The sequence below is a fragment of the Propithecus coquereli genome, unplaced genomic scaffold (assembly GCF_000956105.1).
Source record: "Propithecus coquereli isolate 6110/MARCELLA unplaced genomic scaffold, Pcoq_1.0 Scaffold108, whole genome shotgun sequence".
Lineage (NCBI taxonomy): Eukaryota > Metazoa > Chordata > Mammalia > Primates > Indriidae > Propithecus > Propithecus coquereli.
The window spans coordinates 853,902-878,455 of NW_012134747.1; the positions used below are offsets into that span (position 1 = coordinate 853,902).

The following is a 24,554-nucleotide window of genomic DNA, read 5'->3' on the forward strand; positions in this document are numbered from 1 at the left end:
AATAAATTTAAAAGTGGTTTACACTTCAAAAAGTCATTTATGGAGCAGAATAAAAATAACCATTTTGAATTATGTCTGCCTTCAAGTTGTTTCCCAAGGATTTATCCTCCCAAATATTTATCAAAGGGGAGACACTGAATTCCAAATCAGGTAAATAGTTTGTCGGTATAGGCCAGGAACTATATCAAAGTGGCATAGATTAAGCATGGCACTGAGCCTATCATAGGTTTATTAAAACAGGTAGAAGCATCAAGGTAACATATAATCTGAAATTATGTCTTTAAAAATAGGTCTTGAGAAACAAGAACTTGATAGCAAGGAAACTAGACTTGGGCTGATGAGTGAGCAGAAGAGGTTTATCATATTTATGAATGAATAAGTTTTTCTGCTTAGTTTCTATTTTAATGAAAACATTCCAAGTCCACTAAGGTCTTTTTCAACAATTGTGAAAAGAGTAAAATTCATCTATAATACAGAGGTAATCCACATGGCAAATGATGATATTTCACACTGCATGACTTACTAAATATGGCATCCTGCAAAGAGTTTAAAGATGAATGTGGGCATGGGATTCTTTCTGAATTCATTAAGTTATTCTTAAGTCACCAAGATACTTGGGGATACTTGAATTTGTCTCTCCGGGGTGAGCATTTGCTTTAAAACAACAGAGAAGGGATGGAGGATGAAAACAGAAATGGAATTTGTATGTATCTTATTATCAGCAGCCTGATCAGTATGAAAGCAAAGCTTGGCACTCAAGGGCATCGATACTCTTGAGTCAGATATAAATGGGAAATATTTTCCTTGCATTCAGAGATCCTATTCAAGGAGAAATGGTCTATGCTGTTTGAGTTTGAATGCCCTTTATATGTCCTTTACTTTTTAATTTAAAATAGTTTAAAAATATTTTCCATTATATTTTATTGTCTTTAAAACTTATATTTTAAATTATGAAATCTAAACTGGAGAGAACTTTAATTTCATTTTATAACTTATTTTATATAAGTTAAAGTTCTCTTTCATACCCACCCCACTTCTCCACTGTACCTCCTCAGAGGTAGAAACAGTTAACAATCTGAGGTTTATCATCCTAGATATTTTTCTGTGCACAGAGACATGTATAGAATGTACAATTTTATAGAACAGGATCTATTTATCTATCTAGATATATTGTCCTGAAACTGTTTTTCTCAGTATACAATGAATATTTTTTCCGTGTTCCATATAGATCTGCCTTCTTTTTCAATGACTGTACAGTGTGACGCAATATCGATATGCCATAATACGTTTAACTATTTCCCTATTGATTGGCGTTTAGGCAGTGTCCATCTTGGAAGTATTACAAATGATACTGCAAGGACCATTCTAGATGCACCTAAAGATATGTACAGAAAAACTCACATTGCTGTAGGGTAGATAAGAAGTAGAAATGCTGGGCGAAAGCAGATGAGATTTGTAATTTCCACAAGTAATACTAAATTTCCTGCTTCTCCCTGATTCTTAGTGAGGCTGAATGCCTTATCATAGTGACCTTGGCCATTTGGTTCATCTTCCATGACCTTCTGGCTTATAACTTTTTCCTTTTTCTTTTGAATTTATAGGAACTCTTTGTACTTCGGTGTTTAGTAACTTAAACTCTGGAGTCAGGGAGATCTGAGTTTAAATCCCAGTTTTGCCTCTTTTTGTGCTAGACGACTTCGGCTCTTTACCCAAAGTCTCCAATAGTCAGACTGCTTATGTATAAAATGAGGATAATAAGAGTACATACCTGGTAGTTTTTCTTTTACAAATTTTTAAAAATTGACAAATAAAAATTGTACCTATTTATGGTGCACAACTTGATGTTTTGATATATACATAGTGGAATGCCTTATTTAAGCTAACGCAGAAATTGGTAGTTTTTTCTTGAGTCTTAAAAATATTTACAATACAATCATTGTAAATTTGTACAATGGTGCTTGGTACAGACTATGTATCAAGAAATATTATTTCTTCTATATGTTGTGAATACTTTCTTTGTGCTATTACTTAACTTATGTTTTTATTTTCAGAAATTATCACTACACATAAATTTTACATTTAGAGAGAGTCAAGTCTTTTTTGGGGGGTTGTGCTATGCTTTGTATTATAATACCTAGATTATAACAAATATATTCTCTTATATTCCTTCTTGCATATCAGTATTTGTTTCTGAGTAGAAGGTAGATACCTGTTTTAAATTTTCTGTCATTTTGCCACTGGTTTAAAATGGCAATGTTATCATACACCAAATTCCAATGTACATCTAGACTCCTTATTCTGTTCCATTAATCTGTTGATCCTTTTCTATGTCAGTACCACAGTATTTTAGCTATTTCAGCTTCACAGTATGCTTTGACTCTTGATAAAGCAAGACCTTAACCCTTTTAATCTTTTGCTTATATTTATTTATTTGCTTATCACCCATCTTCTGCTTTAGAACACTTCTAGGGAAGTGGAGCCTTGTTTGTATCCAAATTGCCTAAAACAATACTTAGCTCAGACTAGGCATTCAGTATATGTGATTTGAATAAACAAACTTACAGCTCATGGTCTATTTTATACCTACATATTTTTGCAATTCCTTAAAATTTTTTATCTTTAAAATTGTTCACAACTATAGAAAAATAACATAAAACAAAAATACAAACACCCTTGTAACTACTGCTCTACATGTTATTTTTAGAAAGAAATAAAGCAATTCTTGCCTTCCGTTTAATTATTCTGCCAGTAGTAGCATTAATAGTGTTCAAAGTAATCATATTGGCAGGATCTTTATTTCTTTGTATGCCATAATGTGGCGGTGTTTATTTATTTGTACCATTTCAAAGGACATTATTTACTCTGCCATTTGTTTTAGGGGAAAAAATGTTATTTCCTGGACTTTCACCATTAGTGTGCCAGAAAAATGCTATTTGAAGTTAACAGAACTTCATTTTTTTCCCCTGTATCTCTCAAAGACTCAGTAGAGATGTTGAGAGGGAAAAGACAGGTTTCATATATCTTGTTTTTCTTTTCTTTTTTTTTTTATTTCAGCATATTATGGGGGTACATATCTTGTTTTTCTTGATGGTCTTTTAAAAAAGATGGCTGTTATATTAATCAACATTTAATCAGAATAAAGAAAAATAAGAAGGAAAAAAATCCCTTTTTTTCTATTCACCCAGCTATTTCTGATCTGAATTTGGAAATTGGAAAGAAAGCACTGGAAATATTGGAAGGAAAGAAAATATCAGAAACGTGGGCAGTGACAAAGCAAAGATCTGGAATGTGTCATTCAAAATATAATCACATCTTTATTGGTGCTTTGCAGACATTCTGATTGGCCAGGGAAATGCTGGGGCTGCTACATAGTAGTGGGAAGAGAGTAGTCAAAATAAAAACCCTTGAACTGTCAAAAGGATGGGGAGGAGAGTACATTAAAAGTGTTCCCTCGGAGGTATCTGAGAATGCTATAGCTTGACCAACAGCATTGACATCACCGGGAACTTGCTAGGAATGAAAACTCTTGGGCTTCATCTTAGACTGAATCAGAAACTCTGGGGCTAAGGCCAGCAACCTGTGCTTTGACAAGCCCTCCAGGTGACTCTGCTGAAGACTGAAGTTTGAGAACCACTACTTTAGTGTAGTAAGGAGAGGGGCGTGTCGGGATGAGGCGGGAGTAGTAAAATCCTTGTCCCTGTCATCTACTTCTATGTCATGAGGATAAAAGGGAAGTTATTTGAGAAAATATGGTAAGACTGGCAGCAAATTGTAACTTTAAAAATTGGTAGGCAAGTGAGGCAAGTTTCAGCAAGACCTCTTTCTTAACCAAGAATCATACACACAAACCAGACTGTCCAAAGAACAGATCTGCTTAACTGGACACTGATAAGCCAAAATTTTTCTACCCTTTCCCCACTCCCCCTAAGACAGAACAAATCGGTTCCCAGGGATTGCTATCCAGCAAAACAGGGGCTGATTTGGTTTTCTATAACTTGACTATTAAAAAATGCCTTCCACTCTCTTGCAGGTTATATACCATGTCCTTTGCCCTTCTGTGGCTTAGAAAAATGATTTATTTATGTTATAAGTCAAGTCTATTATTTCATCCAAAATATTTCCATTATCTGAAGCAAATCTACGGCCCCAAAGATAAAACTGTGAATCTCTCCTCTTCTCACTTTTAGCAGGAATGGTAAGTTGTTGGCAAGAGATTCCAGTTCTTTAAAAACCATTTTGAATATTTCTACTCATAACTTTTAATGAAGCAAACGTAATCTTTGAAGAAATATTTTGGTCTTTGAATATAATTATTTTCAAGCCAGTTTCATCAATTGATACAGCAAACGGGATTCTCAAATATTATCTCCCACTTGCTCCCTCATACTTCTCACTAGTACCCCTGTCTCTTGCATAATTCACCTTCCCTTTGGACATCCAGCCTCATTATCTTCCCTCCCCTGGCGGCTGACACACCATGTGACAACCTCTCTGCTGCATATGTGCACCCTAAATCACAGGAAGATATGAAACTTAATTAATAACTGTTAACTCCTTTAAGTTCAAGATGCTCATTCTCACGACACAGTGTATATTCAGTATACTTGTTTCTGAGTATGTTACAAACAGCTATTTAAGATTCAGATCTCTGATGAGCTCCAAACATGAGATTGAACTCTAAAGAGTCTGTTACATTAAGAGCAAAATAAACTCCTCTGAAAGAAAGCAAAAGGAATTGGTTTTCCTTCCTCATTTGCTCCTTCTGAGGACTGAACTATGGCATACTTCTGCTTTCTCTTTAAAAAGACAGAAACTTTTTATTTTTTAGGATTATTTCAAAAATAAAGCTTTTAACTAAGGAACCAGCAAGGTATCTACTTTTCCTAATCTTCCATTGAAGTGAAGTCATGCTCTAACCCAGGGAGATGAAGTCTCTCTCCACATAATTTAAAAATAAACATAAACAAACAAACACACTGACTATCAGTATCTACAATTTAGGAAAATCTATCTGCTGGTATGCACCTGTCACACATTGAGGGTTTTATAGATATAAAAATTATCAGCCCACCTTCAAATTTTATCTTCCCCTTCAACTGGTGACGTTCAGCTACTACCTCCCGTAAGCGCCGCAAGATCCTACTTTTCATATCGTCTGGCAATCTTTACAATTTCCATTCCTGCTTGTATTTGTTTAAATGTAATTTTTATTGGCTTGATAAGTACAATAAATCATTTTAAATTTCATCTGATTTTCCTACTGAGAAGTTTATGCCCATATGTACAAGGACATCAAAGACACACATCTATAGAATGATGGAGTCCACTTGAATCAATGGGATTTTTTAGCTTCTTACAATTACCAGAATTGTGGCATGGGATAGTGAAAAGAATGTTTGGGATTCACATAGGATTGTGGGTGAGGGATAATCAGAGGAAGTTTTGGGATGCAGACAGAATTGGGCTGAAGCTCCAACTTCATCCCTTAACTAGATGAGCTACTTTAGCTCACGCTTTAATCTGAGTTGCAGTTTTCTAATCTGTAAAATGAGGATCATAATAAGTATAATAACAGATACCAGTTATCGCCTGCTGTATGCCTTGTACCCTGCTCAGCACACTTTTCCTACATTATTTAAAATCCATGAAATAATCCTTTAATACAGAAATAATTCCTTCCTTAATGGAAAGTGAGGCTAAGAGAGGCCAAATAATACTAAGAAGTACATATCCTGTTGTATGCTGAGGACAACACCCTTTCTGTTACAGTGGCACCGTGTCACCCTCACAGGAGTGTTGTGTGCAGGCCAAATGAGGGACTCACTGTGAAAGCACTTCACAGGCTTTGTGTTGTTATTCAGCCCAAGCTTAGGTGTTTTGTATAGAGAGTGCTATTCTGTAAAAATATATTTATGCACTAATGACATCATTTTCTTTCAAGTGGAACCTGCTTCCTTGAAAATTCTTTAAAAACCATAAAGTGACACTCGCTAGCATAAGGCTAAATCTTGGACAGACTTGGAGAATTTGCTTTGGGGACAACCTTTCATTCCCTAAAGGATTCTTTTGCTTTTTCAAAGGAGTCTTGATTTTCAAATGTTCTAAATGAACACAATTCTTCCCCTGTTGTCCCCAGTGTGAGGCAGGGGGCATAGGGATAAGAAATTTATAATTTTTTCATAAAAAATGTTTAAAAAACCCTTATATTGACTATCACCACCATTAGATAAAAAGAAGGGATATTTTTGTTCCAGAAAAGGAAGACTATAATCTCAGAAAAAAGTGAGATCCTTTAAACTGAACACATTTCGTGATAAGAGAAGCTCTTGACATGCACGGTCTTTGACTTTTTTATTTTGCTGCTGGGTAGTGAAACCCTGTTATGGATCAGCATGGATCATCAGACCACATTTGAGATCCACTGTTTTAGGTTAAAAGTCATGTGAGATCCTGAAAAATCAGAAGCTGAGCAGCAAATAGATCCAGGTGAGAATGTGTGCTCTACCTTTAGCAGGAGCACAGTAACGTGATTCAGACCGTGTGCTCTGTGGTGAGGCTGTTTAGGTTTAAATTCTGCCTCTGCTTCTAGTTATATGAGCTTTCTTTGTGTCTCTAAGCCTCAACATTCCCTGGAGGTAAAATGGGTATAATAACAATTCCTATGATTATTATGAAAATTAAATGGGATAATTCATCCAAGAACCTTCATAGCCAGCTGCCTCAATAAATGTCAGTTTTAAAATTAATTTATTATTAACATGTTATTGTTAATAATAATTATAATATTTTATTCTTATTTCTTCTTCTTAACTTGTTTAGCTTCTTTGATTTTCAGTCTTCACATCTGTAAAATGGAGATAAAAATACCTAGCTTTCAGGGTTGTAGAACTTAAATGAGATAATACTGTTTGTACATCGCTTGGCATATGTCAGAAGCCTGATAATGAAATCTTAAAAGCAAAATACATGCATGGTTATCATTTAAAAACTGAGCAATATCCACTCTAGACCTCTGCTTAGAAGTATCGTGAAGAGGAAAGAAAAAACAATGAAGATATTACAATAAAAAAAAAATCTCCAGCTTGGGTATGAATAACGTTAAGACCAGATAAACTCTTTCTCTCCTGCCTAAGTTTATGTTCTCAGGTGTCCTAGAAAACTCAGGGAGTCACCCTGAGTGCATTTATCTTCCATACCTACTGCCCACTCGTCATCACTGTGATTACGTCTAGGACCCAACGCTTTCTTTGTGGGGCAAAGTCTGGACGGTAATGGAATAAAATGGAGGGACAAAATCAGCCTATATTACTATAATCGTGGCTCCTCAAAAAGAATGTCCTAACAGTTTTCTAGTTCATGGGGAATTTGGATAATCTAACGTAAGCAGTTAGGTTCTAGATCAATATTCTTTCTTTCATTATTCTTAAACTGAGCTGTAGTGGTCAAGGGCAAAAAGCTTTAAATTAGAACATGTTACACAACAGAATGTATGAAAAATTTGAAAACAGTAAATAAAAGAGCTAAAATTAATCTTAGAAAAGAAAATAACCTCAGATATGGTAAATACATTTAAAAATGTCAGCAATGATAAATAAAAATCACTTATGCAAGACTGAGTAGCCTGAGGACGGAAGCACACACAGAGTTTCCTTTGGGTGTCAGAATAGATCCCTCCCGTTGCACAAGTACACAGAGTGCCAACGTGGTCTTCATATAGGGAAATGAGACCATTCAGAACACGTGGAAAAGAGTTGCCATGCTCCAAAATAGATCTTGGAAAGTTTATCATGTCTGAGTGAGTGAATAGGAAACTTGACCATTTTAGACTAATTAAAATTCAGTGTATTTTTGCTTGCCATTTTTAGACCACTTTTTTCTCCGCATCATTAAAACCACACATATCATGGGTTTCTGACTAATTTTCATGTAAGTAATCAAAACATAATTTTTAAATTCAATTTAAGGACATGTTTTGTTAAGAGTCATGTTTTGCATTTTTTGTAGGAATTGCACCTTTAAAATAACAAAACAGATTAGGTTATTGCATTTGACCCTAATTTTAATGAATGAAATGTCAACCTGGCAAAGCACAATTTCCCCTTCTTGTAAACCACAGTGCAGAGTGGAATACTATAAGCAGGGGTATGTCCCATGACAGCTGCAGAGATTAATATTTAGAATAAATAAGGAAAATCACTACTTAATCCCCTTAATTTTCTAGGAAAAAGAGAGAAATCCATGGATCTGCTATTCAAAGATACACAAAATACAAAACTGAAAAACATTTTACATCATAATAACAGAACTTTGGCTATCATAAATTTATAAACACATTTCCCTTTTCTGGTTTACTTACGCTCTGGAGCCAGACCTGTTTGGTTTCATTTCCAATTCTGTCGTATTAGCTGTGTGTTCTTCAGGTGGTTACTTACCTCTCTTTGCTTCAGTTTCCTCATGAATAAAAAGAGTTAATAATAGTACTTACCTCAGAGGGTGGCTGCAAAATTTAAAGACATTAAATCTATAAAAGGCATAGAACATTACTGGCTCATAGTAAGTGCTATGTAAGTGTTAGCTATTATCATTACCATTATTGTTATTATTGAAATAGTTCAATAAGTCTATTTTATATCCAAGTTTTCCTGAAAGTTCTAAAAACATATTTTTCTTAAAAATTGATAATTACACTTTTCTGGGAATCAGGGATTGATCAAAATTTCACACTTGGCTCTGTTTAGATGATAGCCTGTCGGTTCCAACATGATCACTTAATTTCTGAGAATTGGCCATGCACAAATTGGTTATGATGACAGGGTGCCTTGTTATAGCCAGTTTTGCATATTACAAATTAAAATTCTTATTTAAAATATCCCATTTGAACCAAATAATTGTGGAAAGTTCTTTAGTATTTTACTTAGATATGCCTACCTTTATTATGAGTGATAAGGCACCTAGGTGACAACGGAGGTTGGTAAAAACTACAGTTGCAACAGAGGCCACAATACAGCAGACATAGTCATACTAATTTACAAAAGTGATTAGATTAAAAATCCTCCATGGACTAAAATTAGCCCTTACAAACTTGGGTATGATTTTACTATAGCAGGTATTAGAGCCACTTAGACACATGGACACCACACCAGACAGTTCCTTCCACCATGAACAGCTACATCTAAAAGGGGATTTGAAAAATGATCAAAAAGGCCCACCTGCTTAAGCCCCACTTGCATCAGAACTTAAACTTCTTGCCATTTATTTTAAATTTATTTCAGAATAGGCAGATTTCCCAGAGATTTTCAGTAGGATAGTAAGAGTCAGTATACCAACGCAGGGTCTTAGGATCACATAAAATAGGGAAATGCTGATGTATTCCTTCATTCATTAAATAGATATGTATTGAGTGCTGGGGATTAAAAAAGTGAAAGAGATGGACATGATGGAAATTATCTTCAAATGCAAGTGGTAGACAATAAAAGAAACAGATGCAAAAAAATAAAATGATTACAAATTGTATTAAATATTAGTAAGGAAATAAACGGGCTGAGATAGAGGTTAACAGGGCGGCTCATACTTTAGAAAGCATGATTGATTAGGGCAGATCTTTCTGCGGTAGTGACATTTAAGCTATGACTTGAAGTAAGAGAAGCAGCTAGACAGGAGAAAATGAGTGACAGCACTCTGGAAGGAGGGAACAACATGTGTGAAGGGTTTGAGGAGGAAAGAACGCACTTGGTGTGTTCCGGTGAATGGATCAAGATCAGTGTGGCTGGAGTGAGCCGTTGGGGGATGTGAGCAGATAGAGACCTCACCTGATCTCCATTTGAGGAGAGTATTTTGGGTGTTGAACAGTGATTGTGTGGGGAGGGGCTGGAGTGCAGGTGAGCAGGCCAGACAGGAGGTTTTTGGGTGGTCCAGGTGACAGATGACAGTGGTCTGGCTACCTTAGAGGCTATGGATATTAAGTTTTTAATATGTGTAAGTATAGTATAAAGCTTCAAGTTTGGAAATAGACCCAAACTCATTTGATTAAAGAACACATCATTATCATTGATAATGCAAACTATTTTTTCCTGAAGGGAGTCAGTGTCTATTCGATTACAACGTTATCTGCGGAAAGCAGGGTTTATAGGAATAGGGTAAAAGAAAAATAATTGATTACAGGGTGTGGAGAATGGGTTGAGGAGCATATTGAGGAAAGGGTCAAGTAATGAGGCTTTTCCTTAGGAAAACAGACTTCCAAAATAAATGGGAATACTATACGAGTGGTAGGTACTGGACAAACTAAGAGAAGGGAGGTTACACCAAAAACAGGCTCTACCTTTCATACAGTGTTGTCCAGGGCCACTCTTCATGTGTGTAACTCTCTTTGAGGTTATCTGTAAGTACAGTGATGCACATATTTTTCTGCAAATGTTTGTGGCTCCCTGCCACTTTGCAGGTTCCTCAGGGAGAGCACTAGATGTGGAGTCAGAAGGCTGGAGTTCTCATGGCAGAATTAGCATCTACTGGTTGGAAAGTATGTCATCTCTGCCATGGTCTCCTCTGTAATGCTAGCATTGAGCTCCTGATCAACAATAAGAGTATAAGATACCAAGAAAATACATGGCATCACTTCAAATGCTAGAAATGCCTCTTTAACAAATTAAAATGCAGCTCAATGAGACCATAACTGCCAGTTTTGATATTTGTTGACTCCAAGTTGCTACTCTTCAAATATGCCCAGATATTAATATTTTAGTGGCTAAGAAGAAATGCCAAGTTTCTCATTGACCTTCTATTCACTAAAATAATATATACAATTTGCAAGAATATATATTCTCCTCATGGAATGCAATAAAATTATTTTCATTGTGAATGAGAAAAGAAGCAACCCAGGGAATTCTTATTTTTTCTAAATTGGCCCTCAAGCAAAGATTGTTGACCACTTTGCTGGGGTTTTGCCTTAATGCCATCTTTGCAGTCTATGTGCTGTTAGTAATGAAAAAGTGTTGTAATATTGTCCTGACATTTTAGTCATGTGGTAGGCCCAGGGAAGAAGGTGCTAAAGCAATTTGCATATTGTGTGCTCTGTGCCACGAACTTCTTTGAATCTTGGGCTAAAGAGATTCCATTCCAGTGTCTATAAATGCTGACGTTTTCTACAATACATCCCTATACTTGCAAAAATTGTCAGACTTAAGGTCAGAAACAAATAATTACACAAAGAATTGGGTTAATTAATGTACGAGTCAAGTCAATTTAAAATTCAAATTTGGTAGCAGTATAATTTGCCTTTCCTGTTCCCCTTGTTGCCTGAGCTGATTTTATGTACACCCTACCAAAAAGGAAATTTCCTCAAACAGCAAAGCTTTTCTTTAAAAATTATTATTATCAAAGAGATTTGTTTCCTATTATGTGATAAATGCAGCTCTCATATTTAGCAGACACCAAATTCAAATCCATTCACAATTAATAAATTCATTTGACATCTATTGAATAGACATAGATTTGGGTCAGACAATAAAAACCCCTAACATCCTAGAAGAATTATATCACATTTCACTTCTTTTTTTTTTTTTTTTTTTGCTGTGCAGGAATGTCCTGCTTACATACTCAGCTATCTGGTATGTCCACTTAATATGGAATGTGAGCCTGGCCTATTCCAGACTATTCCAAAAGGCTGAAATTTGGTTACAGGTATAGTCCCAGCTCCTGCAGCCCAATTGGGTTGGAGAGCTGAGTTTAAAGCCTTTAGAAAGACTGGTTGAAATGTCTGTGGGGAGGAGCTTCTAATTTCATCTGTTATTTAAAAGCTCTGATCACCCAAGACAATTAATATTCCAATTATAATAAAAACAATCTCTTAAGTCACCACCCAAATGGCCTTTGATTACAGTAGCAGAGTGAGCATAGTCTTTTGGTTTTAGGCAAACTTATATTTGATTTCTAGCTCTGACACTCAGAGATGCGTGAACCTTGCTGAGTCCAGGTAAGCTCTCTGAGCCTGTTTCCTCCCCTATGGAATGGGCTTGATAACACCCCATAAGATTGTCATGAGAAGGGACTGATTACCATTGTATCTAGCACACAGTAGGGGCTCAATAAACACTAGCTGGTTTTGATACTATTTTTAGTTATGCCCCCAAAAGTCTAGGGGATATTAACTTGTGGAAGATCAATTACTTAAATTTTGCTTCCAGTCTCGGGTCCATAATGGGAAAATGAGATGGAAAGCCCTATTTTTTTCCTGCCTACAGAGGTATAAATATCACCTAAGTAGATTCAGCCTACTGCAAGAGGCAGAGGAGACCTAGAGGTATGCACTTTGCAATTAAGAAGGGCAAAGGGGCCATTGGGAAACAGTTCTGCATGCTTAAACTGAATGCTCTATTCTGAATACTGGTGATATGTTTTAAATACTCACGAAAGAAAACAGGGTTGGCTCCTGAGGTGAATAGCTACTCAAGCTCGAAATAGGAGAATGGGTGAAAGAATATGAATGAATTATTGATACAAAGAAAGTATTAGAGAGATATACCTGTAAGCTTTGGGGCAACAGCTAGTTGATACCTTAAAAGAAGAAAAATTTAAGCCTCAATGTGGCAAAAATCATTTTAGGAAAAAAAAAAGCATGATATTTATGGCCACATTTAGTTAAGTTTTAATTTATTTATTTTGCTAAAAGAAGTTCTCCTGAATGTGCTGGGAAGAAGAGATAAACAATAACTCTGTCCTTTGTAATCTAGTAGGGAAACAAAAAAAATTAACAAATATCCACAGCACAAAAGGGAAAATAAAACATCGTAAGCCAGGTATAAAATGATAAAATTTGTGATTTGAAAATTGACGTATTTGGTCCGACAAATTTATTTGTGCAACTTTTGAGTACACCAACATTCTGGGAAATGTGATTTGTCAAAATACTATAATTACTAGATCATTATCCTTGAGAGCAGGGGTTTCCAACACATTTTTCCCAATACACTATTTCAATAAAGAGATCAGGAAAGTTTATTTCAATGAATTAATGACAAAAGGGAAGAATACTTTACATATATAATATATACATATATATTCATAAACATGTACATATACATGCGCATACAAACACACAGATCAATCACATGCACGGGACCTCTTGAAATCCTAAGGAAAGAGATATCAGGATGTAATATGACATCTTGCTTAAGGGGTTGTCAGCTGCCTAGAAAAGGCTAAAAGAAGGTTTCAGCATGTAAATTCAACTTTAGGAGACTGTAAGATTTCAAAAAGGGGGAATAAACTAAGGGGTGTATCTCAAGCTGATTGAAATTATTATGTACAGTGTCTGCATTTCCTTGTTTCCCATTTATTCCTCAATGCACACCCAACTCACTACTGAAATTGCTCTTTATTAACTCCAATTTCAAGCTCTGAATCCTTATCCCACTTGATCTACTGGTTACAACCTGGATGGGTGCGCACTTTCTCCTCCCTGGCTTCCATTAGTCTACTTTCTCTTGTGTTTTTTTCTGCCATCTAGACTTTTATCTCTGTCTTTTTTGCAGGCTTGCTTTCCATTTGTCCCTTAAAAAATTGGGGTTCCCCAGGTTCTGTCTAAGATGTTTTTCTTTTCTTTTAAATTTTCTGCCTTTAATTTTTTCCCTTTCTTTTTCTTTCTTTCTTCTTTCTTTTTAAAAAACTTTTCCATAGGTAATATACTCCATTCCTATGGCATCAGTTGAAATAGATATACTTACATCTCTCAAATTCATATCTTTAGTACCGAATTCTCTCTTGCGTCACAAATTTCTGTATCTACTTTTACTGTACATCACCATGTGAATAAGCCAAATATATCATTTTTCCCCCAAATTCAACAGTTTATCTTCCATCTCCAAAATATTCTTTGTCAAAATTTGGTGAATGGTATCACATCTCCCCTATTATCTGTGAAAGAAATCTGGAATTCATCATACAATTTCTTTCATTCATCCCACCTCCAATTTCTATCATTCACCAAATCCTACAAAATCTACCTTTAAAATAATCCCCTGATTTATTTCCTTTTCATCTCTAACAAGGTGGCTTTGACTGTTTCTTCTCTCTGTTACTGCAGGGAAGCTTCGGGCTGGGCTTCCAGTTAATTCATATCCATCCCTTTTTAAATCTAACATGCCTCCTATTTTTCCACCAGAATGACCCACCAGAATGGGAAATCTGATTATTTCAGTCACCTATGGTAACTCCTTCAAGGACCCCCGCTGTCTTCATGATAAAATGCAAACCCTTCAGCATGGCAGGCCGGCAGGTCTCTTTATACATGCTCTTTGACTGGGGCAACCAAAATACCCGTGGGTTTCCCCAAATCACCAGGTTGTTTCAAGTCACCAGGACATTTTACAATCTGGTGTCCTGCCTGTAACAGACTTTATCTCTTCCCTTCTTTATTTGTCTCATCTGTCTTGTCATTTCAAAGCTGAATCATGTCCCCTTTAGGGCCACCTCCCTAGACAGCCTTCCTAATGCCGCGTTAGGTGCTGTTCCTCCGTGTTTCCAGAGCACGCATGGCATTTCTCTACTGAAGTGCGTACCAGATGGTTGTGTAATTGTCTGTTGGTTTGTCTGTCTCTTCTAGTCCCCATGAAGCCAGGAACTGTGATTTGTCACAATATCCCCCTACTAGGACATAATAGGCATTTAGTAAATATTTATTGAGTTTTAAAATATGAGCAAAGCTATAGGATGGAAATTTGTTGGATGTGTTTTGGGAGAATCATTAATACATTTTAAGGAGGGAGGAAGGTATGATTTGAAATGCTGAATTTCTGAACCATTGGACAAATAAAGAGCAGGTACTGAGACTTAACGGCTGCGGGGAGAAATGAAAACCAAAGGGTAGTTCTGCAACAGAACCACTGATGTGAAGGGCTTCACACATCACCCCCACCACCCCCACCCCCAATTTTGAGGCAGTAGAATATACACTGAGGTTGATAGGCAAGGGCACAAGGCTGAAAGTGAAGGATGGACTACAAATCTGAAGTCAATTTTTCTTGTGTAACTACAGCTTCAGAACTGGATTAGAGAACTTTTGAGGTTTTCTACCTGACTCGGATAGGAAAGATAAAATGGGATTATATCATGAAATATCTTAAATATCAAGCTGAAGAAGGGGCTTGCAGTCCTTGGGTAATCACTGACTAATTATGAATAGAGGGTGAGAAAATCAGAGTTTGGAAAACAAGTTTTCCCATAGGTTGCACAACACTGAATTCAGCACAGAGAGACTGAATGTGTTTGAATATCGGGTGAATAAATATTTTATTAATTCTATTAAAAGCTTAAACTAGAGGGGTGGCAGTGAAACTTCGAGGAGGAAAAATATAGCATCCGTTGGAAAATTTGAAAGTGGACTTGAGACTTGGTAAGAGGGAAGAAAGACATACATTTGCAAACAGAAATTGTAGTGAACTGGGATGGATGGTTAGATATTGATTACAGAAACAAAATATTTCACGGAACTGGCACTGTATTTCCTTGAGAAATGACTCCTTAGGTTTAGAGTATTTGTGTTATTCTTGTACAAAGAATTCCAATTTATATGCTATTTTTAATAAAGTGAGACTTTCATTTAAACAAAAACAGAATCTCGTACCTCAGGTATCTTCAGGTATCCTGGAGGTAGGGGCAGCTGCCCAGAGCAGCCGGCAGAGTCTAGGGGAAGTACAGCCGGCTCTGTTGAGGTATGTCTTGCCTAACTAGCCCTGTATTAGGAACATTTTCCTGTACTTCTTGATCCACTCTTCCTCCCCCCAAAGCCGTCTTTCTTTAAAAACAAAAACAAAAACAAAACTATATTCCAATCAGACAACATTCTTTTTGAAAAACCAATTCAAGAAGTATTGAGGAACAGATTCCAATGACATTTTCTACTGATTATTCCCCAATGTTCTATCCCCGTAATTCACTTTTAAAATAAAAACTTAAAGACCTGAATCCTCTCCATATTACCGGTTTTCTAAACTCGTAAAGTGAAGCCGGAAACATATGTTAATATGATTTTCTGTGTTTTAATAGTAGAATTGAAAACAAGTTAATATCATTGCAACAGCACAAAATATTATCACTTGGTTTTATAACATTCATTATATGGAGCTCTGGATGATCATATTATCATTGAAAAGCACATAGTTGTCACACAAATTATGCTTTTAATTATAATTAAAATAGAAGAAAACCCATACCTGAATGGAATAATTACTTATGTATTGGTCATCCTATACTAGACACAAAATCCTTGAGGACAAGGATATGACATATTTGTCTATTTATCTTCAGCCTTAGTGAAATGCGTGGCATATATAATAAACACTCAAAATGTTTTTTTCAAAAATACATGACATTTAAAAGATATAACACTTACATAGAACTTACTATGTCACAGGCACCTACTCAATTGCTTTACAAATATTAACTCATTTAATACTAATTTTTAGAAAACTCTCACTTTACAAAGGAAATTAAGGCATGGAGAGGTTACATTACTTGCATGAATCACACAGCTGGAAAGCAATGGAGCCTGGAGTCAAACCCAAGCAAAGCCGTGCCAGAATCTGTACTCTTAGCCTATGCTGCTTTGAAATAAATGCTGCCTTTATATTTTAAAAAATACAATTACGCATATAAACATATTTTATTACATCATTGAACTTAGAATAAGAAGACTTGGGTTCAAATACATTTTTTATTTACTTGGTTTGTGGCTTTGCATAAATTCATTAACCTAGTGGTCCTCAATTTCCTCATATATAAAATCAGAATAATAGCCTGTACTTCACAACTCTATTGTGAGTTTTAAAAAAAATAATTTTTGTGAAAATACTAGAATATAGTTGGCACCCAGGATATGGTAGGTGGTGTGCCAAGGAGAATGATACTATTTTCCTCCTTCTCTCCTTTCAAAAGGGTATACATTTGCACATTACATATCATACAGATCTTAAGCAAAAGGAGATGAAATTCTATGTTTTTCTCCAATTCATTTATTTATTTTCTTTTTTTTTGAAATTTCAGAATATTATGGGGGTAGCATTATTTTCAACATCTCTTAAAGACAGAGTTCCTTTACTAAAGGATTTTCTGGACAGATGAGCTTCAGACTTAATTTTTGAAATTGTTTTTTGGAAAAAGATATTTTTTTCCTGGAAGCTATTATGATTTAAACATTTAACATCAAAGAGTAAAATCTCTTTCTTCTAATTGGGCAATCAAGTTAATATATATATACATATCTTTTTTTTTCTTAAAAAGAAAATAGATTAGACTGGCAATACAACAAATAGAATTTATTTGCACCGAGACCCTCCAAAATTAAGGGGCTCTACCAGATATGATGGAAATCATCTCGGTCAGTGGTTCTCAACCCAGGATGCATATCACAATCCCCTAAGAAATATATCAAATTGCATACCCTTTACTCAGATATTCTGATTTAACTGGTTTGAGGTAGGGTCGGGCACCCATATTTTTTTGAAAGTTCTCCCATTGCTTCTAATTTGCAGCCCGAGAACTCTGGTTTAGGCTATTATTGAAAACATAACCAGTCTCTTATTTCCATATCAATTTTACTCTAATAAAAACCAACAGTAGATAATATTTTCATTCATGTTAACATTAAAAGAGTCTGAGAGCATCACCAAGAACAGAGTTGCCGTAGCACAAATACACTAATATTTAGCTCCCTTTCTGCAACTGATTAAAACAAATACTATCTTTCTCCATCCACCATCATTCATTTTCTAGAATTCCAAGAACACAAGAGAATGGAAAACAGAAGCCATATTTATATCAGCTAATTTTTTTCAACTTTGAGCATCACAAAACAATACAACTGCAACATTAGTTATGTGCTCTTGTGAATCAGGTATAATGAAGATTTCATGCTTATTATACTCAGCGTGTTGATGTGGTCAATAAATAATCTTAGAACATTTAAAATAGGACTGAACATTATTCTTGTGGCTATAGTTCCTAAAATTAACTGTAGGTTAGAGGCATTGAACCAAAACAAATCCCGGCTGATGGACATTCTGAGCCATGTCAAAAATACTGAGTAGAAATGAGTGTCCACTGATAATATAGACTTAAACTCTAAGGGTTTTGCAAATCTAATCCTTTTAGTTCCTTTCATAATACCAGTGTATAAAACCGGACCAGAATTCTTAACTTTTTAAAGCCGAGTTCTTTAACTACTGAACTTACAGTAGGCTAGCAACATGCTATTACACATCATGCTTTATAAATGTCACGACACTAAAAGCATTCCTATTTTGTCCTTAATGGTAAGCCAACTAGCCCCAATGTATAAAATATTTGTTTTCTATTATCATTTAAAACACTCAAACTGGGACACTCTGCTACTTAAAGATTAGTTTCAGGAACTATATGGTCAAACTTTGCTTATTTTGAACATTACATTTTCAATCACCTTATAATTTCAATAAATAGTCTTGAATAGATGACTTGGTTCAGGTCAACCACAGCCGGGAAATGGTCAGGGTGTCCTAAAGACCCCAATGGAACCGTACCTTCTAGTCTTGCATCTATCACATAATATTAGGTTAAAGCTTTCACATAAAACTTTTCCTAGGTAGATTAATAATCTAATTGAATTGTCGGGTTTTGACTTTGATTGGATTTTTCTGTACCTCAAGAAAAATGAATGATTGGGGAAGAGGAATCAATTTGTTAGATCTTTTCTTGATGTCTTTCACCCAGGCTTGGGAAGAGCATCATGAAAAAGAGTTCTCTTTTGGAAACTATGCACACAACATATTTTTCCTAATAGGTGTGAAGAATGGCTGCTATGCATAAATGATTGTTGGAAGATAATTCTCTGTAAAACATGACTTAACAAGCAACTCCATTCACTACTGTGCTCATTTCCAATATCCGGAATAACCAAGATACATCTTATAGATGCCGATATTATCTCTTTGTTAGTTAATAAGCATCTTTTGAAAAAAATCCACAACTTTAAGCCCCATAATTTTCGTACCCAATAAGTTGGAAAATTAAACTTTTGAGGGAAAATTGGTATTAACAACATAGTAAAGATAAAGCAAGAAATTGGAGGATTCTTCAACACAAAACCAGAACACCTATTTGTTTTTTAATCAAAGGTAAAGTGAGGCGACTGACACTAAACCGACCCTACATAAGAACCCCAAACACCACAATCAAAAACCACAGTTTTGTAATCAAAAAGCAAGGTACCTCTCACACCTGCACTGTTAACCATCCCCGGTCACCCCAAATCTTTAAGTCCGGCTCATTGCCAGACTCTCCTTACCCGGAATTCTCTCACTGGGTGGCTGGGCACAGCTCAGGAGGAGCGAAGGGCGTTCGCAGGTGGCTCCAGGGACTCAGGAACTCAAGGCGCAGCGCCCATCTCCCGGGCAGGAGACGTCAGCCTCAGGGTGAGGTACGGACGTGCGCACCTCTCCAGCCCAGGAAGGTCCGCGAGCCGCGCGGCGCAGCCCACCCAGTCTGGGGGGCCGGCTTTCCTAGTTTGACGTGAGAACAAACTGGTTAGTCTTGAGCCCTCCCTCTCCTGACCCCCTTCCTGATTTCCTCACACTTCAATTCAGACTTAAGTGATGGTTTAGACCCAGCCCCAGGGTGTACTAAAGGCAAAAAGGCGACTGCTCTTTCCCCAGGCTGGCTTTCTACCTCCCCAAAGTCCGGGAGGCTCACCTTGCCGGCGCCTGCCTTCGCTCGCCGGGCTGTGAAGCTGTGCGCAAACTTCTCCCTACTTAAGAGTCTCAGTCCTCGCCCCACCCCCGCCTGCCTCCCCACAGGCACAGAGGAGGTGGCAGCGGAATTGATGAGAGCCAATCCCCCCTCCCGGCCCCTGCCGCCCCCGCCAGCCCTCTCCAGTCCCCGGAGAGGGAGGGGCGGGCTGGCGAGCTCCGTGCGCCTCCGCGCAGCCCCCCTCGCCCCGGCCCGCCAGTGGGGCTGCGCTCGCGGCTGCTGCCTCGCGCCAGTCGGGGCTGGGGCTCGCCCTGCGAGTCCCGGAGACTGAAGCGCCGCGTAAACACTGGAAGCAGGCGAGGGACCCGAGTTAGACCTTGAGTAGGGACAGGGGGGCGGGGGAGAGGCGACAGACTGGGCTGGGGGATTCGTAACCTGTCCCTGGAGACAGCTTTCTGGGAGCCCTGTCCCCTCCCCGGAGGATGCAAATTCCGGAGGGAGGTGAGTTTCCAAAAGAACCCTGCCCCAGAGACAGTGGCGCCTCTAGCTACTACTCGGAGGGGATAGCACCAGGGAATCTGTAGAGGGAGGGTCGGTAGTGGGTGAGGCAGTGAAAGTGGGGTGGGGGGCTTAGGAAATGGGCTGGCTTTGAGCTGGGGTGCTGAGAGGAGGCAGAAAAGGGAGCTGGAAGACAGGAGGTGAGAAGAGAGACCGTGAGCTTGTCCAGCGAGCTCTGGGACAGCGTCCGGAGTTGGGCGGCTGGAGGCTGGAGGCACAGAATGGATTTGGGGAAAGAGTGCCCTCCACGTAGGGGGCTGCTGGGGCACACTGTTCTAGGGTGAATGAAAACAGCACGGCGGGAGAAGACAGGGGTCTGGGGTGCCAGACACCAGAGACTCCTCCTCTTTCCCCCTAGAGCCCTGGATGCCAGCAGGAGCCCGGGACAATCCGATTCCAGGCAGGTCGCAGCAAGGGCTGGCCAGCGCACCCTGGGAGACAGAGGAGTTCGTTCCAAGGACAGGTCGCCCTCAACCTCCTTTGGCCCCCAGCTGGGCGCATCGAGGCAGCAGCCGACACTTTTTTTCTAACTCTGTTCAAGGGGTGTGGGGCTAAGAAAGCAGCATCTGGTGCGTCCCGGACCGGGACCGCAAGGTGGCTGCGCACCGTCGAGGTTACTAAACACTGTCTTCTTGGCAAAAGAAATAATAACAACAATGTAATAGGACGGGAAGAAAGCCAGCTGACAACGCAGCACACTTTCCCTGGCAGTCCTAGGTTTTCTTAAGCACACAGGGCAGCGCCAGGAGACAGAGATAGAGGTGTCCTGTGAATGGGGCTGCAGCCCTCACCCGGCCACCTTTGGGGCCCTTCTCTGGAAAGGTCAGTGACTCTAGAAAAAAGCTGTGTGTATCTCTGTTTTATTTTGAGCCCTCACTCCCCACCCTAGAGGGGACTACAGGGACCTAATTTGTGTGGATGGGGGATTTCAAGAGAGCCAAGGGAGGACAGAGTGCTGGGGTAGATCAGCTCTGCTACCAAACATTGCAAGGATTTTGTCCTTCCAGGCTCCCTCCTCTATAGGTTTCTGCCCCTTCCCTGCCACCTCCAGTCTGGTGACCCAGAGGGCTGTGTGTGACTCACTATGCATTCAAACCCTAAGGCACCGCCCCACTGCAGGGGAAGATTCTACAGTCCCTTCATTCCCGGGACCTAAGTGGGAATGATGTTGTTAGCAGTAAGATATGTGACCAGGAAAGGAGGCTGGGCAATTGGGAGAGAAAGGGGCTTGCTAAGGAACACACACACACACACACACACACACACACACACACACACGCAGTAACATAAACAAAACCTGTGCAAGAACCCTCTGAATGAAGGTTTAGATCAAAATCTTCACTATGTGTTTTGATGTCTGTCCTGGGTTCAATGGCTCTCTCCTTTCCAGCTGCTGCTGACCAGCCAACACCTGATCATGCCCTTTTTAAAAATTCTCTTTCGGAACATTAATTACCTTCTTTTGGTGCAAAAGCAGAAAATTATTAAAGTTATTTGAGGGTCTCCTATGGTCAACTGCTAGGGACCAAACATTGAGAATTTCCCTTTGTTGTAGCCCAAATCACTGAAATGACAATGAATCCGGGACAGTAAAGGGTGCTGCTGCCTTGAGCATTGTGTGATAGAGCAAGCACAGGGAGATTTTTCTGCTGGACGTTAATCGTGGGGCATCCTACCTAACTGGTATTCACAACCAGCATTCTGAGAGCAGAATGGGCTTGGTTCTGTAAAGCTACAGAAGATATGTGAGACACAGCCCTTAACCATAACTTAAACGAAGTCTAAAAATTAGAGACAAAAACAGTATAGATGTATTATAAAGCCTTACACTTATAAAGCCTTAAACTGTGTGTAGTGTAAGCATAAACAACTCAGACTGATTAAAGTGTTAATTGTGTCAGAGACAACTTTGCCGGGAATGAGGAGGAGTTCTCTGTAGGCACATTTCAGGGGAGGTGACATAGCAGAGTGGGATCAGGGAAGAGGCTCTCTTGTCCCTCAAGAGGATTAAATTGACTTTGTCCTTATTAGACATTTATTGAACACCAAAGGTGTTGTGCACCTGTTGGAAGCACTTAGATTTCACAGAACTTTAACTCTATTCCTCTTTTAATACTGTCAAAATATTTTCTTCCTGGACCCAGTGTGGTAGGTCTTTGGAGGGTAGATGTTAACACGGGGATGGTCTGACCAGAGAAATTGGCATTGTTTTGGAAATGTCGTGAGGCCCATTACTGGGTCCTGGAATCAGTTCAGTGGACATAAGCAACACTTTCAAAATGAAGTAGAATAGCATAGCAAGTAGTTATTCGCATCTGACAAACATGAACATGGTCTCTTGAAACTTGTGTTTCGTTTTTATATATGTGTGTGTGTTGCAGAGTAAAATACATTTCTTTCTGTGGATCACAATCAAAAGTATTTTAAGATACTTGGTCAGAGTAAGCCACTCTTCAAATAGAATACCTTATATTTTTAAATAAGCCTTCCAATGAAATCAGTTCATCAAAGAGGTATTAAGGAAAATAAGCATCTTAAAATGTGGTAATCACACATTTCTGGTATTTTTTACTGATTACTTATGATAAAACTCTCTGCCTTTATGAATCTTTGCTCCTTTCTTTCTTCTGTCCGTCTTCCTCTTTAGAAAATTTCCCCTTTGGGCAGCTACTAATTTAGAGAGAAGTATTTTGTAGTAGATCTTCCATGTTTGAATTCTGCAGATAAACCTTTCAATGCAAACTCCACTTGCATCCTGAAACCATCCTTGTGGCTGAGGATGTGAAGCTCTGCTGCTAACTGTCCAAAGGTCATGTGACCTCTCATCTGTCTCTCCAGAACAAAGTTTACTCACATGCAAAACCAGGGTTTGGACCATAGCACTTTCTTGACATGTACGGTCCTAGAATTCAGTGGCTTTTTCATAAACATCACCAAGTTTTTTGAAGAGTAGTGAGTGGAGGGAAGATTCCCTTTTTAAAAAACTAATTCTACTGAAACCTGTTTTTGTTAAATATGATAATGTAAGGGAAGGTCATACTTTGTAGAAACTGAAAAAATTGTTCAGTTTTACTTGGAAAAACATTCTTTATCAGATTAAATAGATGAGAGTTTGTCCTCCTTTTAACAGAAATTTAGAGAAAAAAGTTCTAGCCTTTCTCACAAACCCAACTCCTAGCTTCAATAACTCCCAATCAGCAAAGTTTTCTTTACACTGAAATACAGCTCAATTCCTCATTCTTATGAATGAGTTGGCAATTCAGTGCATACTTAATACTACCTAATGTCACAACACACTGGTCAGCCACCCATGGAGGACCCAGAAAATATAATATGCAGCCTCTACCCTCACTAAGCCCGCAATCTATTTGAAAGAATATTTGTTTCTTCCTTTTGTAGTTTTCTTCCAAATACACAACAGCTGGTGAATATTCTTTATATAATTACCCTTCATAGATTTACAAACCATACCATGACAGGGAGAATCATAATTCACCTTGGTGAAAAATAAATGTTTTCCTTCTGAAACAGTTTGAACTTTGATTAGATAGATCATGTTCTTTTCAAGGAAGTTTCCTGCTTCGATTTTCCGCCTCTTTTTCAGAAATAGGAGCTGGTGCACTTGTAAGTCTCTCTTCTCTCTTCATCTTTCAAGGGGTGTAACACACTGTGTTTCTCTAGAGAATGTGTCTCCTGGCAGGGAAAAAACAAATAATTCTCCTTGAACTAGGAAGTGTCTTTCCAGATTGTACTTACATAAACTTTACTTGGGTTAACTGTTAACTTAATGAATAAATAACCCAGAGTAGGAGGGGAGGCATACACCATTAAGTAACAGTGGAAACTAATTGCTCCATCTTTGATGAAGCTGGTAAATATCCAGATATTTCCTATCTTTTAAAGACATTCTGGAAGGAAACCTAGGAGCCAAGAGAAAAACTGCAGAAGCAAATATATGCATATATTCATTCATTAATTCATTCAATAAATAATGGAAAATTAAGTACAAAAAGATTACATTCTAGTGGGAGAAGGGAGATAGATAAGGAACAAAGCAAAAATAAATTGTTAATTTCAAATACTGACACTGTTACAAAGATCATCAGCAGAAGACTGAGAGGCAGGCATTGGATAGTGCTGCCCCAGGGAGGTCAGGGAAGGCTTTCCTTGAGCTGAGATATGGATGAGAAGGAGCCAGCCATTCTGAGCTCCCTAGTAAAATTTTCATACAGTGCTGCTTCACCCTCATTAAATAAAAATAACTACCATTTGGGTCAGGAATC

The 24,554-nt window shown here is 38.1% G+C and overlaps 1 protein-coding gene across 2 annotated transcripts in view; it reads right to left on the reverse strand.

The window, feature by feature from the left end:
• Positions 1–19,755, reverse strand: part of CALCR (calcitonin receptor) — a 133,418-nt gene extending 113,663 nt beyond the window's left edge. Inside the window, exons 1-2 of one of the 2 annotated variants that reach the window (XM_012647559.1) lie at positions 19,717–19,755; positions 19,313–19,526 (exon numbers count right to left, since the gene is read on the reverse strand). The gene's annotated coding sequence lies outside the window, so the exon portion shown is untranslated. Of the gene's footprint in view, positions 1–4,142; positions 4,418–19,312; positions 19,527–19,716 lie in introns of those variants that run through there. The other variant, XM_012647569.1, reaches the window with a different exon arrangement.
• Between the last annotated feature and the right edge of the window lie 4,799 nt (positions 19,756–24,554).